Source organism: Vespa velutina, chromosome 8 (genome assembly GCF_912470025.1).
Source record: "Vespa velutina chromosome 8, iVesVel2.1, whole genome shotgun sequence".
Taxonomy (NCBI): Eukaryota; Metazoa; Arthropoda; class Insecta; order Hymenoptera; family Vespidae; genus Vespa; species Vespa velutina.
This window is the reverse complement of record NC_062195.1, coordinates 4,805,092-4,816,404: the sequence shown is the minus strand read 5'-3', so window position 1 is coordinate 4,816,404 and position 11,313 is coordinate 4,805,092.

The window sequence follows — 11,313 nt, the reverse complement described above, 5'->3', positions numbered from 1 at the left end:
AATGTAGAAGTACATCGCGGAATTTGATCTTTGCTTGCGACAGCCTGCAAACGACGTCGATTATCTTCGCTTTCGATCTATTGTATCGAATCGGTGACGAAGAAAAGATAGACTTTTTTTCTCTATGAGATCATCAAAGAAAGCGTACAAAGAAACGAGTTTTTTTTTTATAATTCTAATACAATGTTAACTCAATAAACAAGAGCTTTAGTTGATCGATAAATAAATAGAATAATCAAATAGAAAGTATAATATTAAGTGTATACTAACAATTTGTATACTTGTATAAAGAATAATAAAAACTTTTATTGTTCATTCAGGATCTTCTTGTTGAAAAGTAGCCTCGTCAAAGAGAGAGAGAGAGAAAAGAGTTCATTGCCATAAAGAAAAATCTTTGTATACATGAAATATAATCATAATATAGAAGATAAAATTGATACATGATAAACAAATTTTTTTTTTCGTGACAAATTTACTACCATTATTACATAACAATTAAAAAGATAATTCCATTAAAGTAATTATTATTTTCCATAGTTTTATGCAAAATATTGAACTGTCTTACTTCGATATTGAATATCAATGGATTAAAATTTATATGATGATTAATCTATTAAAGATTACAATTAATAAAAAATCGCTTATAATAACATGAAAATTGCCGTAATCGAGAATTTAATTATTAATCAGAATTGACAATGAAATATTTAAATCTCGATCAATAATCCAATCGATCATAAAATGAATTGAATATTGTCTAGCATATAGAAACCTTTTCGTTCCTTATCCTTTCTATTTCTTTGAACGCCAAAGAAAAGAGCATCGAGTTCTCATTGTGCGTTGTAGGTTACCTTGAAATAATAATAACATAATTGTTTTTTATCGTTGTATTAATAACAATTGTGTTTCTAGCACATATCGTCATTATTAATTACCGTTGATACTAACGAGCCTTAACGTAAAGGAAGAAATTAAAAATTAGAGAGGGAGATGAAGAAGAAAGAGAGAGAGAGAGAGAGAGAAAGAGAGAGAAGAAGAAAAGTCGGGCTCCGCTTTCGCGGGAATGCATATCCTGGTGTAGATTTCGTAATGGCCGATCGGCGGGTTCGTCTATGAGGTCGTGTCAGTTCGTGCACCTACTCGCGGTTAACCACACGTAAACCGTCGGCATAATGCACGCCGACGATTTCGTCACTGGTGCCTCGACGCCCGACAATAGAAATGCGCATGAAAGGTTACGTACTTGCTACAACGTGTTTGCAGCGCGTATTCGGGTGGGGATGGAGAAAAGGAGAGGGTGGTATAGAGAAAAAGAGAGAAAGAGAGAGAGAGAGAGAGAGAGAGAGAGGTAAGTTAGAGTTATGAAATACGGGGCAGGGCACACCGTGCAACTGCATCGTTCGTAAAAAAAAAAAAAAAAAACATCAATACACAAAGCAAGAGAAGAACTCTCTTGCTATCCCTTGAGATCGTCCTACTCACGAAACGATTTTCATGAGTCTCGAACGACGATCATCGCCTATTGTTTCTTCGCACGACTCCAATCACGTCTTTCCGCGTATTATGAAACTTTGAGAAACGAGAATTTTGCCCGATATTAGAATGGAAACATCATGGACGATCAAAATGAAAAAGGAAAATAATCAAAGATTCGAAATCTTTAACAATTATTTTTGACTTGAGAATATTAGGGAATAATATGTTTCTTTTTTTTTTTTTTTTTTTTTTCTTTGACGATGAGAGATTAATAATTCTTCTTAATCAATTTTTGAAAAATTTGTGTCAAGCTCCATAGTAATAATTTGAATTTTATTTTTCGTTCAATCCTATTGATAAATATATTGAAGAAACGATGTTATAGCGTTAGAAAAATAATGTTTTACCTCTCGACACGATTCATACAAATGGGCCTCGTGACAAACGGGCCTCTTAGGTAAGACAAAATATGCGCTATCGTTTATTAACGCCATTATGTACCTCGATTGCGGTACTTCGCTCACAGAAACTAATGCTTTCGTCTTCGAGATTCGTATTGCGAGATTCGATTGTGCAAGACGATAACGACTAAGAGAAGTATTTCTAAATAACGATCGTAATGTCTGTCGTCTTCTAATTTAAGATGGCAAAATTCGTTCTAGATATCGTTAATAATTTTACCTCAACGGAACGTTGATTATTTCACTGGTATGAAATCTTAATACGATACCCGTACATCTTTGGAGCTGACATTTACGAAAGAAAAATATTGCTGTCAATCAACGATCATTGATGATAATTTCTCTATAGGAGAAAGATAGAAAAATGTTTTTACAGGCCCGTAATATGCATCTATAGCAATGAAGTTATCTCTCTATGAAAGATTTAAAAAAAGAAACAAGTTAAGACTATTTTTATACGTTAGAAACGATGACACGTTTGTTCGTATAATACTATCATGGGGAAGAAGAAGAAGGAGAAAATACATTCTAATTTTAACGAAACGCCATACGGTATTATATAAATTATTTGCTTCTCATAAATCCAGAGGTTTACGAGGGCTTAGCTGGCAGAAAAATAGTTGTTACAGGCGTGGTACTAATTCTGACACGAACCATCCTTTTCGTACTTTTATCTTTCTCAGGAAAGGTTTGTTTGTCGAATACGACTCGAAGATCAAGAGAAAACAGGATTTCTTCGCGATAGGAATCACGTGCACATACTTTGAAGGGATAAAAGAAGCCGATGATGTTATTTTAGACGCGATTGCGACTTCTTTCGACTTCAGAAATATGTAATATGTAATAGTTGATTCGATCAAATGAAAAGTAATAAATAACTCTAAACAAAAAATATCGATCCTTATAATGTATAAGAATATTGACCAATAATTACATCATTCAACATTGCACTATTTAATTCCACATGATAATTCATTAATACTAGTACCAGTATATAATAAATATTAATTGGATATTAGTTATCTAAATTTCAATCTTTTCATGCAAATGTTCTTAACTTGTATGGGTAACATTTTTATTTGAAATATCTTATAATTATACTTTTTTTTTTTTATAATTATACTCTTATTTGAAATATCTTATAATTATATTATTTTATTTGGGTCAAATTTTTATTTGAAATATAATTATACGGTAGAATATTAGTGCTAAGGAGTTGAGGTATATAAGCACAGAGAAAGGCGATTTTTTGGCTGACCGTGACCCGCTTCGAATTATATAAGCCATATATCCGAAGGCAAGATACATACATATACAGAGTGGAACATTTAAACTTAGTGAAAAATTATAATTTGTAAGTATAATTTTATATATATACACATATATGTATATATACTTTTCTCCTTAAAATTATTTCTTATTAGAAACATATTTCATTTATTGATAAACAAGATAAAATATACAGATATCTTTATTTAAATCATCCACCCTATATATATATATATATATATATATATATATATATATATATATATATACATATGTAGAATTATATACATATGTACATATGTCGAACGAGAGACGCATCGAACTCGTCTTGGTTGAGAAAGAAAGGGAAAGAGGAACGTTGAGGTGAACACCCAGACAAGGTCAGAGAGCCGGTCGCGAGACTGATCCAGCCTTCGGGATGCAGTCACGATGCACACTGCATGCTATGTTGCATTGCTCTTTTTTAAGCCCTCTCCTTGTTTCTTTTTCTTTATTTTCTGTTTGAAAACTCGCTGAGTCTCGAGGTCTCTGCTGCAGTTCTTTGTTTCGACAGAATGCCAAGAAACTTAAATAAATTCAGAACTTAAATAATTATCGTACATTAGTTATATGATCATTTCTATTATAATTCGAGATCCATAAATAATCAGACATAATCTATATACTGATAAATATACTTCATTCTATATATCAATAACTATACTAATTATAAAAGTAGATTTAATCTTGAATCAACGAGCATGTTTATAAAAATTCCAATATTAATTTATTTTATCTTTCATATAATGGTAAAGTCGATTCCAAGAATAAGACTTTTAACTTCCACGCATGAAATTATCGATAACCCTCTTTAAAGAATTACATAATAATCCGTACAAGAGATGGTCATTATAAGTGGCGGCAATAAATGGAGAGGGACGATAATTGGTATAATAATGAAAAACGTACGACGTCTTAAGAAATTAATTCCCTACGGGTGAAAGACTTAGTTACGACACTTTACATTCGGGAGACCGACGCGGAATGCGCCTACACGTAATACGCAAGAAAATTATGAACCATAATGGCAAAAATGCGTCATGAGGTAATCGCCCAAGTGAAAGAAGAAGAATAGTAAAAAGAAAAGTTATCAGTATCTCGAGCGATATTTGACATAGATGCCAATCGATGACGAGTATCGAAAGTATCGTTAAATTTGAACGATATTTATTAAAATAAAAAATTCAATTCAATATCTTGAGATGAAAATATTGAAAGAAAAAAATTATTGAACTTTAACAAAAATTATAATAAATAACATATACAGTTACCAATACGATTTTCGAAATAATATCAATCGAATAATACATTTATAAATGTGCAATTGATTTCAAAGTTAATTAGATGAAATTACGTAATTAATTCGATTTCTCGTCATACTCCATTCACTTTTCACCTAGCAGGAGGATAATATCTGTGAACAATAATTAATTTTGAGAGAAACGGCAACGACAATACATAGGTAAACGTAGGTGTAACGTAACCAATACATACATACATACATACATAGGTAGTAGGTACATATACATTACTTAATTGGAACTTGTAAAGTCAATGCACGGATTTGTCCTGAGATTCTTTAATCTCACAAGCTTACGTAATACAATCCAATTTAAACTCGCACGTTCGTTCGTTCGTTCGTCGTTCGTTCTCTCATTCATTCGTTTTGCTCCTTCTTCTGCTCGTTTTCGATACCCGTTTATGCTCCATACTCGTTAGCTGTACTCTGTAAATACATTCGATTCTACCAATTCTTAAAAATCAACCAATACGATCGCTATCGTTATGATATTCGCTATGTTAATGATTGAATGATGAAAAACAACACGAAATGGTTATATTGCCTTTTTATACGCCGATAGTCTGTCTCGCAGATTGTTTGACATTTTTTATCTTTTAACTCTATACGATTAATTAATTATGAACTCGACGATCACGTTACGGATCAGCTTAAACATGCGTTTCGTTGATTTTTCAAATGATTTCAAACCCCTTACACATATTCCAGAACAATCTGTATTGATATACTTTAAGACGATATAAATCTAAAAAATCATACTTATTTTTTTTTAAGCTTCATAATAAGTTCTCAATTATTTTATCAAATTGATTAACTTTTTCTCGCCCGTTAGTTTGCTAATGAAACATTCATGTATAAAGTTGTCTGGTTTTATTTAATCCGTTTTCCCGCTTACAAATTTATAATCGCGCAATACAGTGAAATAGAAATAGTGACGAATGTATTGTTGGCGAAGAAAAAAAAAAAAAAAAAAAGAGAAGGAATAACATAAATTTTTTTTTATTCGAGCGATCTTAAATAATATATTTCTTCGAAATAATTTGTTTGCGTACAATCGATCGTTTATAACCAACCTCAACGTTACGTATGCTCATAAGATATTGCATATTCACTAAATAATTATTACTCATTATATAACAGAATATTATATTCACATAAAATTTTAATAATTCCTTTCGAATCGAATCCATTACATTAACACGTTTGTAAATTGAATCAAACCTTGTTAGATTCGAATCTGCAGGATTTCATATAATATTTCTTTATGTTGGAAACGATGATGCAAATATTCTTCTAGTTATTCCTCAAGCTCTGTTTCGAATATTGCCAAAGAATACCGCTGGGTATTAGATTTGTATTTTAATCATGATCAGTCTGTATTAATCCATGTATCTGTTCTCATCGTAAAATGATTAATCGTTCCTAAGCTAATTAGTTTCTTATCTGTGTACAGATAAAGTAAACGCATATTTTAGATTTTCTCTCTCTCTCTCTCTCTCTCTCTCTCTGTCTCTCTCTCTCTCTCTCTCTCTCTCTCTCTCTCTCTCTCTCTCTATCTCTATCTGAATACTATAATGTGCTAATAATAAGTTATATACTCGCAAAAAGTAGATATAAAAATTGTGTACACAATTCTCCTATTGGCTCAATTTCTCTGTAAATAAAATCTCTCGTCAGCAAGGCTATTAGAAAAGTTATACATAGGTAGTGATCATCGATGAGCAACGAGCCGATGAAATTCAAAGAAAACCGTTACAACGAGGACGTACACGTAATCTTCTTCACTTATGTAACTTAATATATGTACGAAAACCAATTGACTTTGAACCGAATATTCGAAAAATGCCGTCCTTTCTCATTAAAAGGAGGATTGAACGAATCGAATAAAAAAATATCTATATTGTTAAGTATAACTTTAGAGTTCGATTTAAAGAAAAAAGGAAAGGACGATAAAACAGAAAAGCGAATAAACGAGAATATATATATACATATATATATATATATATATATATATATATATATATATTCGTTCAAAATAAAAAGCAAAGTAATTAAAGCCCAATAGAAAATAATGCGCTTGTCTATAAGCAAGTTACTAACGCGTATCGATTTGATCTTACTCTATTATGACATAAACGCCGTTTATATAAAAGCGTCGAGTTTATATAATGTTTCAAATACACGTGACTTTTGTGCAGGAGCGAATACGTTCACGCGACTGCAAACTTGGATCGTTATTACGCCGATACTACGTTGTATTCTCGATGAAATTGATCGCTCGTTATCTGTGCTGAGATATCTGGAAAGAAAAAAAAAAGTTGTCCAAGCATTTTTACATGCCTATCTTTATAAATAAAAGTTGAGAATTGTATGAAAAGACATTCGTGAAAAACACATTCGAAAATTATCGCGGTAAACTCGTATCGAATCATTGACTTGTATCACTTCGATACATTTCTTAAGCAAAGAGTTAAGGCGGATAAGTTATAGCCTGTAAATCACATGTAAAACCCTAGACTGTGCGTACTCAGCCACCCACCGTACCAACTGGCATATATTTCATGAACGGTAAGACGATATCACGATGAAACCACAGATTGTTTCTCTACAACTGTTAAAACCTTGTCCCCGGTCTTGTAAGTGCATCTCACATATACGAATATATATATATATATATATATATATATATATACATATATATCTATGTGTTCCACTTTCCAAGCTCGGCCAAGATTCTAATTGTTCTCTTTTGCCCCACGCTGAATCAAAAGACGATTATTTGGAAAACAGTGAAATTTCGAAAATGCATGAGCCAGAAAGTGAACAAAACGTTTCAAGAACACGATGTTCGTAAATACGATTCTTCGTTTACTCAAAACGAAATTTAAAGAAGCATGGTTGTTTGCCAAAAACTAAATCCACGACTGATCTTTACTAAGGTCTACGAAAATTTTATTTATTTATTACGACTGCATCGAAAACGAACAAAGTAAAACTATTATATACTATAATCATATCACGATGTATATACAATATATATACATATATATATATATATATATATATATATATATATGTGTGTATCGTGTTTTTATGTAATTTAATATTCGATACGATTATTGATTTCGAAGATATCGAGGGGCACGCGTTAGTTATACGAAGAAAATACATAAGCGTCTCATATGATTAGATTGATTTTATGCATGTAATTCCGTATTTACGTTCGTAATGACGCATCTCAGTGACGTGAGAATAAACGTGTTAAAAGAAAATAAGAAATAGAAAAGAGAAACATACTTCTTGTAAAAACTCCAATAGATTTTTACCGTTTGTCATAAATAACGGGAAAAAAAACGCATAGAAATTAGCAGTATACAATGAACGGGACAGGTAAACATAATCGCAGCGTAAGTTCTGCGAGTAGCACAATCACCTCCGAAGAATATGATTTTGACGAAGCACCTTGTCATTACTTATTTCATTCCCGGCACGATAATGCGACACTTGGTCGTTGGTTTTTACATGAGTGCAGTGACATAACTTATATTTACAAATCACGATATATAGATACTATGATGCTAAAAAAGAAATAGAAAGAGATAGAACAAATATATAATTATACTACGATGTGATAATTGAAAAATAAAAACAAATAATATAAAGAAAAATAAAGAGAGTCACAAAATTAAAAAGAGTTATAATAACTCGATGTAAATAAAAGTAAAATAAAAGAAATCAAAGAAGATAGATTTAATAAATGTTTAAACTTGATGAGAATAAGAAGCGATTAAAATAATATGATATAATGAAAATATAAAAGAAAAAGAACGCAATGGGATCTATTATTTGTAAGAAATATCAAAGGTAAACACATAAGACGAGCTAACGAACGAATAGATATAGATCAAATGAGGATGAGAAGAGAGATAAATAGAAGAAACTACTTTAACAGAATATCCGATTACATAAGCCACGTGCTCCGATTCTCTTAAGCACGAAGTAAGCAACGATTTGCCGCATGTCGTATTTCCACAAGTCTTTCCACCTACATACGCGTATATAAAAGCGTAGACTCTCACGTGCGTACGGCACACGCACGTTGCCGTTATGTAAGGCTTAGATAGGTCTACTAGACTCCTTACTTCCTAAGTTTATGCCGAGAACTGATCTGAACATAGTCGATGACGAGAGAGCTGCTACTCTCCTCAAAGAGCAGCACGTGATTAGCCTATTTTCTCAAAGAATCAACCTGGAAAGAGATGTTACTTTGACCTATATATAAGATCAGCTTGACTTAGATCATATAAAAAATGATAAATGTAAAAGATTATGCAAGATCGATGATTAACATTCTTTATCGTTCTTTGTCCAATCATGTATAATATTGTACAACGAGCCAGTATCTCATTATCTTTCTAAACGTTCAAAGAAATCCAAGGAATTATTAAAAATGTCATCAATATTATTTTTTAAAGACATCATATGTGCATTATGTATTTCGTTCAATACAAAAAGAGAGAAAAAAAAAAAGAAAAAAAATATATAAGTTCGTTTCAAATATACGATCATTTTTATGGAGTTATGATATTTTTAAATCGATACACTTTCAGATTTTTCTCACTATGTATAATCTATAGAAGAATGTGTATAAGAACATGCACTCTTAAGTAACATAGTTTTTACATTTCTGTTAGAAAGACTTCGCCTTGTGAAATAAGCGATTGAATTAATCGATACCCAGTACCATGTATGTACATATTTATCGTTTCTTGCGTCGTACTCTTTCCACAATGTATTCGAGATTACTTTGTCTCCCAATGAATGACAATATTGTAACAATTATCAATGATAAACGATTAATGTACATATTGTATGTTCATCTGCTGGAACGTTTTCCTATCCAATTATCAATAAAACTCATCAATTTATATACATTTTGTAAATATAATAGAAAAATTAAATGTAAGATTTGATAAAATCAAATTTTTGTTTAAACTAAGATTTGATAAAGTCAAATTTGTGATAAAATCAATAAATCAATATTTCTAAGAATAAATCCAATAAGTAATTGAAATTTTTTTTTGTACGTCGATATTATCAAATAGAAAAAGTATTTAAAATATTGGAAACGAAATGACGCGTTTAATCTTCATTTCTAATGGCAAAGATTTTTAAAGGGAATAAAAAACATTTCTAGAAATAACTCAAACATCTTTTGATGTTCGCTGTCGAACATATTCTTCTATACTGAACTTTCACGTAAAAAGAAATGTTTCGTGAAATAATCTCACACCGTCCCTGAATCTAACACGAGCCGTACGTAACGTTTCGTTACATCACACGTTTATGTATAATAGCACGTAAACCAAAAACCAATTCGTCTTTAACGAAAAGCTCGTAAGATTATATATTTAAAGTTACACGTATAGTCTACGAAACGAAACAAAAATATAAATGTGTGATATCATCACTGTTTAATGATAAATACTACGAATTCAAAAAGTTTATTATATAACACGTACCAACTAGAAACGTCCAAACGATTATACTAATACTATAAACAACGCCGATATGATCGTCATTTATGAAGGAATACGAATGAATATTATATAATCGAAGTTTGATTCTTGAAAATACGCTAAAATGATAATGCACTTCTTTCATTCGTGGTCTTCTTAAAACTCGCTTGTTTCAAGTTATGTCTGTGTAGTCATCGAGTATCACCGATAGCACGTGTAATCGTGCACTGCTATCTCCCTCTCTCTCCCTCTTCCTCTTTCTATCTCTATCTTTATATCTATCTCTGTCTCTATATCTATCTTTCTTCCACATATGCTCTCTAACTCACTATCGCGTCAATTCACTCTCATTCATTATATAAAGCTTCCCCAGTGTTTACCGAGAGCGTACTTTATTTATAGTCACACCACTATTCTTTATACGATGCTTACGATTCGTGAACCAACGAAGACACTTCGTCGCGGCATTTTTAAATCATTGGAGACAAACTTCATCACAGATGCTTCTTTTATTCTCGATAGTTGAAATCAAGTTCAAACTATTAGACATATGTAGATGATCGATTTTAAATCTATATATACTCAACAATCTGTCAAATAATCGTGATTAACCTTTAAGTGTGTATTATTTTTTTTTTTTTCTTTTTACGAAATTACAACATATTAATAAATGTAATATAATTCAATGCACATAAGAAATTATGAAATTTCATGAAAAAATATATTTCCGCTTTAATATTTACGAATAATAATTAGTATAATATTTTCTCTTTAACAATTTAAAAAAAAAAAAAAAAAAAAAAAAAAAAGGAAAAAAAAAAAATAAGAATTAAGATAATTAGGATCTGTTATTACAGAGTTAATAAAGATTTTTTTCCATAGAAAAATTTGATTAAGTGATCTTGTACGCAGTTCAAACTTATTCATCGTATTATTATAATAACCATTCCATTTCCTCAAAAAAAAATTTCTCCTTTGTATTATCTCATTTGGAAATATTTTTCAACTGATTGATGCTTCGAATACTTTGCTCTCTGGATGAAACTACTAGCCGATTGTAAAGTGCTAAGCGCATTATCATCGAAACGTTTGTAGAAAATAAAATATATATATATATATATATATATATATATATATATGCCAAGATGAAAATAACGTCTATCTCACGCGAGAAGAATAAATAAGTACGGTATAAAATCCTCATAGGAATGTTTTACGTTTTATCAGGCAAACTCCTCGTTGTGTTTTC